We start from the raw sequence: 6,667 nt of genomic DNA, 5'->3' as shown, positions 1-6,667 counted from the left end.
ACCGTGCCGGGGTTCAAATCCGGTTTGGGAGCTTTATTCATACGATTTTATCGCCTCGTCGATTCGAGGCTTTACCGCACGGGCGTCCCTGGGGTAAGAAGCTTCGCTACGGCCGAGAAGGACTCTAGCGCGGGACGCTCCGCGGTAAGCCCTCGAGGGCCGAGGGAAAAAACTTTGGTCGAGCGCATTTCCTTACGGAGCGAATTTGAATGAAATAAACCCACCACTATGATCGCACCTGGGACCTCCCATTGCCGACCGGTTTTGAACTTCGGGGCCCTTCCGTTAGGGCCTGTACTCGCTTGGCGGAGTGTTTAAACGCGTTCCCGCTACTTCGCTAGAGTCGGGCGATCGACGACTCGGGCTCGATCGAGTTGGCCACGGGCCGGCCAACCTGCCGGGGTTCAAATCCGGTTTGGGAGCTTTATTCATACGATTTTATCGCCTCGTCGATTCGAGGCTTTACCGCACGGGCGTCCCTGGGGTAAGAAGCTCTCGCTACGGCCGAGAAGGACTCTAGCGCCGGGACGCTCCCGCGGTAAGCCCCCCGAGGGCCGAGGGAAAAAACTTTGGTCGAGCGCATTTCCTCTACGGAGCGAATTTGAATGAAATAAACCCCACTATGATCGCACCTGGGACCTCCCATTGCCGACGGTTTTGAACTTCGGGGCCCTTCCCGTTAGGGCCCTGTACTCGCTCGGAAGACCGTTTAGCGGCGTTAAACGCGTTCCCGCTACTTCGCTAGAGTGTGCGATGGGAAATTCGGGTGTTCGGAGGTCGGGCTCGGGTTTGCCATACGTGCCTGGGGTTGAATCTGAATTTGCACCAAAAAAATTTTTTTTTTTAGTAGTCGCAAGAGGAAAAGGGCTACCTTACCAGGGGTTTGGGACGTATAGTAGGGAAGGCGGTCGTCGGTCGGAAAAATTGAAATTGAGCAAGGCGAGCCGAAAGGCGCGCGGTGGCCTCTGGTACACCACGGTCACCAGCGCTGGACGAGCGGTTGGTCGAGAGAGTCCGAGAGTCGGTCCCAGGTTAGCTCCTCGGTAGAGGACCTAGAGTCGTGTGAGCGCGAGCGTGTCCGGGCGGTCGGAGCAGTCGACCAGCAGCGAGAAGGCGAAGGGTGTGAACGTTTGTGCGGTAGAGTCGAGAAGGGCCGTCGGCGAAGGAGTCGAGCGCTGGGAGTTTCGGCGTCTGGCTTCGGTCGTCGGCGCCGTAGCCTCTGTCCAGCGGGTCCGTCCCGCGGGTTGGAAATGGATACGCTACAGGTTGATCCTGCTGTAGTCTTATGCTTGTCTTGAGGGTTAAGCCATGCACGCCTATGTACCCTACACAGAAGGGGAGCACGCGAACTGCTCAGTATATCGGCGATAATACACGGGGTGGGCGATGTTTGTCCGGACACTGTAGGAATCCAGAGTAATAGTGCACACGAGTCTCCTCTAACGGGGTTACTCGCGGGGAGAGGGGCATTTATTAGGATCTTGACCGGCGGGGGTGGTTAACGCCGCCCCCAGGTGAGGCGAACTCTGGGTATGTGACGACGCTGTTAGCGGCGTGCCGTTTGCTCGCGTCCATCAATTTAGACGGCGGGCAAGAGCCCCGTGTTGGCTACGGGTGACGGAGGATCAGGGTTCGATCCGGAGAGGGAGCTGCGAGACGGCTACACGCTTAAGGGTGGCAGCAGGCGCGCAACTTACCCACTCAGCACGGTGAGGTAGTGAAGATAAATGTCGGGGCTGGGCTCGCATGCGAGCTAGCGGTCGGATTGAGGTAGACCAAAAACGTGCGTTGATGACTATCGGAGGGCAAGCTGGTGCAGCAGCCGCGGTAATTCCAGTCGATGGCGTATGTTGTAGTTGCTGCGTTTAAAACGCTCGTAGTTGGATCTCTGAGGTGACGGCAGCGACAAACGCGGGTGACGTTGCCCGGCGATTATGCACCGTCGTGGTTTTGGGGATGGAGCAAGCGGTGCCTTCCGGTGCCGCAACCGGACCTCGCGACGGATCTCGCGGGCATCGCTTGCCGTCGCTGCCGGTTTAGTTCTTTCCGTTTAAGCCGTGTCGGCTTGGTACGTGGCGTATCTGGGCGACACTAAGGTAGGGCGGTGTTCTCCTGAATCAATTGGAGTGTCAAAGCAGGTCGTGCTCGCACAGCTTTGCTCGGAACGATGTGATGACGCACCGCCCGCAATGTAACCACGGGACGGTTCGTGGGGGCGGTGGGCGAGGTTATAGAGACGGCCGGGGGGCGGCGTACTACGGGGAGGGGTGGAATCGACGATCGCGGTGGGACGAACAAGAGCGAAGGCACCGGCAAGAGCGCCTTCGTTGATCATGAACGAAAGTCGGAGGAACGAACGCGATCAGGTACCGCGGTAGTTCGACAGTAAACCATGCCGACGGTTACGCGGGGACGTCCTGTGGGGAAGCCTCGCGAGGCCGGAGAAATCAGAGTGCTGGGCTCGGGGGGAGTACGGTCGCAAGGCTGAAATTAAAGGAATTGACGGAGGGCACCACAGGAGTGGAGCTGCGGTCAATTTGACTCAACACGGGGAAGTTACCAGGTCGGACACGGTGGATTGACAGATGAGGTCTTTCATGATTCGGTGGGTGGTGGTGCATGGCGTTGCTAGCCGTGGAGCGATCCGTCTGGTTCATTCGATAACGGGCGAGACTCTGCTGGCGGATAACAAACGGCGGTCAAGAGGGGTCCGTTCAGGGTTGGGTCGGCGTTTCGGTCTCGGGTCGGGCGTCGGTCTTCCCATCAGGGAGAGGCGGTGCCCGGACGCCGTCGCGCAGGCGCGTCTGCAGGGATTGACTCGAGCAGTGCGTACGAGATGGAGCCATAAAGGTCTGTGATGCCTTAGACGTCTGGGCTGCAGTGTGCTACAGTGGTGGCGCAGCGGCGCGGTGTAGACGTGAGCGTAGGAGTCTTCATGTCCGGGGTCGGTCTTCCTGCGAGTTGGGCCGTGAATCGGAATGCCACGTAGTCAGGGTCAGCATCCGTGCCGACTACGTCCTGCCTTTGTACACACGCCCGTCGTACCTTCGGGGACGGCGCAGCAGGGCCCGGAGTGGCGGCGAGACGGAGCTTCGGCTCTGAAATCGCAGTCGTGCGATGTCGCCGAACTGCGCTGCCCGAGAGGGTAAAGTCGTAACAAGGTTACGTAGGTGAACCTTCGGTAGGATCACGTCGATTTCGTTTTGCCCAGCCGCCGAGGGTGAAGGGTTAAAAAAACACTGTCCGGTGAGGCGGGCTGCTCCTGGCGGGGAGCGGTCCAGGCGATAAACGGGGCGGCGGCGTTGCGCGCGAGTAACGCGCGCGCAACGTTGCCCCACCTTTGTCGTCGTTTGGCCTTAAGCGAGAGAAAATAATACAACTTTGGCGGTGGATCACTCGGCTCGCGCGTCGATGAAGGTGCGGCCAGCGTATTGAGTGTGTGAACTGCAGCTGCCTCATTGAACATCGACGTCTTGAACGCAAATTGCGGCGTGGGCGTAAGTCACGGCACGTCGTATGAGGGTCGGCCTACGACGTCGCCGCAACGGTCTTTCGGGGGGATGAGCGGCGCGAGTGCCGTACGGTCGGGTCTCGTCCCGATGGCGGCGTAGATCGAGGGCTCCGTCTGACAGGGAGACGTCGTCCCACCGGCTCTGGGTATGGGCGGGGGACGACGAATAAGACGCGCACGAAGAGGGGAAGCACGCACGCGATCGGTGCTTCTTCTCAATCTGGGCTGCTCGATGTACACGCGAGCGAGGGCTTCGTGGGGGTATGCGGGGAAGTAAGTATAACGACGCGCGGCGAACCGACGGATGGGGCGATCTGCCGACCTCATATCGGACGAGGGTACCGCCGAACTAAAGCATTTCAGTAAGCGGAGGAAAAGAAACCAACGGGGATCCCAGTAACGGCGAGTGAAGCGGGAAGAGCCAGCGCTGAAACCCTGGGCCGTGCCGGGGGAGCTGTAGCGTTCGGGTCGGTGTCGAGCGGGATCGGGAGCGCCGCGCGAGTCTTCTCGAGCGTGGCTTGCCGAGGGGTGCAGGCCTTGCCGGCGGCGCTCCTTCGCGACCTCGACCCGGAGTCGGGTTGCTTGGCAGTGCAGCCGAAGCGGGTGGTAAACTCCACTAAGGCTAAGTACCTGCGCGAGTCGATAGCGAACAAGTACTGTGAGGGAAAGTTGAAAAGAACTTGAAGAGAGGGTGCAAAGCGCGTGAAACGCAAGGGGTAAATGGCTGAGCGAGCGAGTGTCCGCCGTGGCGGTGGTCGCCGTGCCCCGCGGAGGCGCCCGGAGACGGGGACGCTTCGAGTTCGGGGGTCGGGCGCGTGCCACACGGGGGTTCCGCTGCACGGCAGGGCCGTCTCGTCCGCGGCCTACGCGGGTCGTGGCTGCGGATCGTGGGCGCGAGTTGGCACGAGAGCGGTCGTATTCGGGTGCCGTGGTCGACGCGGACAACGGCGGCGGTTCGCCGGGGGGTTTCGGCTCGGGCGGGCGGCTCGGTCGTCGAAAGGTGCGCAGCGTTATTCCGGTACTGCGACCGTCTTGAAACACGGACAAGGAGTCCGACGCCTGTGCGAGCGAGGGTTTCACTAAACCCACGGCGAAGTGAAAGCGAGAGGCCCTCGCGGGCGAGGGCGGGATCTCTGGGCGACTCACCGAGTCCGGAGCGCACGCGGCCGGCGGTCGCGCGTTGACGGCTGTGGAGCATGAGTGCAGGCGTCGGGACCGATAGATGGTGATCTACGCTGAGCAGAGCGAAGCGGGGGAAACTTGGTGGAGGTCGAAGCGACTCTGACGTGCAATCGACGCCGACTTGGGCGTAGGGGCGAAAGACAATCGAACACTAGTAGCTGGTTCTCGAAGTTTCCTCAGGATAGCGGTGCGACGGACGATTTTCATCGGTAAAGCGAATGGTTGGAGGATCGGGGGCGAAACGCCTCGTCTACTCTCAAACTTTCAAGGGTGAGGCGCAGACCGCTCGCACGGGGCTGGCCTAGAATCACGGGTGCGAGTGGGCCATTTTTGGTAAGCAGAACTGGCGCTGGGGATGAACGAACGCCCGGTTGTGGTGCCAACGCAGGACGCTCACGGGAAAGCTAAAAGGTGTGGGTCGGTATGACAGCAGGGCGGTGGCACGGAAGTCGGAATCCGCCAAGGAGTGTGTACAACTCACTGCCGAACGACCGCCTGAAAATGGATGGCGCTGAGGTCGGACCACACGGGCGCCCGCCAGCGGGAGGGGTGCGATCCCTCCCGGGCAGGCGGGGGAGTAGGAGGTGCGCCGCGGTGGGTGAAAGTCGGGAGCGATCCCGTTCGGAGCCGCGGGGTGAAGATTTGGTGGTAGTAGCAAATATGAACGGAGAGTACTTTTCAAGGCGAAGTGGGGAATGGTTCGCGGGAACAGTGCATGTACGTGGGTGAGTCGGTCTAAGGGGGGGTTAGCTCCTTGCTGAAGCGGGTACGAAACACGCGGGGCGGGCGGCCGAACGGGCGCGCGTGGCTGTCAGTCACCTGCGACGCCGAAAGGGAATCCGTTAAGGTTCGTCGGAACGGGCGGCGGAGAACGGCCCCCTCGTCGCGATACGTTCGGGTGGGGGGCGGCGCGGCGACGCGACAGAAGGGGAACGCTGCCGTGGGCACGGGGAGAGCGTCGTCTCTTTTTAAGGTTGGTTCGCCTGGAATCGGGTCGACGGAGAAAGGGTGGCAGGCCGAAAAGCGTCGCGTAAGACATGGCTGCGTCGGAGCGTCACGGCGGTCCGTGAAAACCGTGAGGGCACGTCATCTCGCTGCGGCGTATATGTCGCAGAGGTCTCTAGGTTGAGCTTGGTCACGGAGTAATGTAGGTAAGGGAAGTCGGCAAAATGGATCGTAATTGGGAGAAGGATTGGCTCTGAGGGCGGGACGGTCGGGCTAGGGGAGGAAGCGGGCAGAACCGACGCACCTGAGGGGAACTCCGAGGGGGAGAGACGTGCGCGGAAACCGTGGGGGCCGGGCGAGCGGCCTCGTCGGCTGACGCCCTTCGCGGGGCGCGTTGGTGGCGGGGGACAACGACGCGACTCGACTCACGCTGTCTCAGAACTGTCACGGACAGGGGGAATCCGATGTTAATTAAAACAGAGGTTCGAGCTGAAAAGGTGTTTACGGGAGTGATTTTGCCCGTGCTCAGAATGTCAAGTGAAGAGATTGCATAAGCGCGGGGTAAACGGCGGGAGTAACTATGATCTTAAGGTAGCCAAATGCTCGTGTTAATTAGCGACGCGCACGAACGGATTAACGAGATTCCATGTCTATCTAGCCGGCGAAATCACAGCAAGGGAACGGGTTGGTGAAATCGCGGGGGAAGAAGACCTGTCGAGCTTGACTCTAGTCGACTTGTGGAGGAGCGTGGGGGGTGTAGATAGGCGGTAGCGTTTCGGGCGGACAGTGAAATACCGTACCCGCGGGACCTCATTACCGACGGAGTGGGGACTCGGGCTTTTGCAGGTAGGAGGGTACGAGGTTCAGACGTCAAGCGCCGTCGCGTCGGGCGGGGAGTCCACCGACTCCCGAGCGGTCACGACGGCGACAGCGACCCTGCGGGGACAGCTCGGACGGGGAGTTTGTGGGGCGGTACATTTCTAAGCGCAGCGAAGGTGTCCAAGGGGGTCAGCGAGGACGGAACCTCGG

General features: G+C 60.9%; 3 pseudogenes; all 3 read left to right on the top strand.

Moving 5' to 3' along the window:
* The first annotated feature begins 1,259 nt into the window (after positions 1-1,259).
* Positions 1,260-3,193, top strand: LOC144961186 (small subunit ribosomal RNA; annotated as a pseudogene).
* Positions 3,194-3,377: 184 nt separating this feature from the next.
* Positions 3,378-3,526, top strand: LOC144961185 (5.8S ribosomal RNA; annotated as a pseudogene).
* A 303-nt stretch (positions 3,527-3,829) lies between these two features.
* LOC144961187 (large subunit ribosomal RNA) lies at positions 3,830-6,667 on the top strand (annotated as a pseudogene; the record flags this gene model as incomplete).

This window comes from Berghia stephanieae, unplaced genomic scaffold, assembly GCF_034508935.2.
Source record: "Berghia stephanieae isolate SIO BIC M18660-M18661 unplaced genomic scaffold, UCSD_Bste_1.3 scaffold1662, whole genome shotgun sequence".
NCBI classification, from domain to species: domain Eukaryota; kingdom Metazoa; phylum Mollusca; class Gastropoda; order Nudibranchia; family Aeolidiidae; genus Berghia; species Berghia stephanieae.
This window is presented reverse-complemented; position numbering and strand designations above follow the sequence as displayed.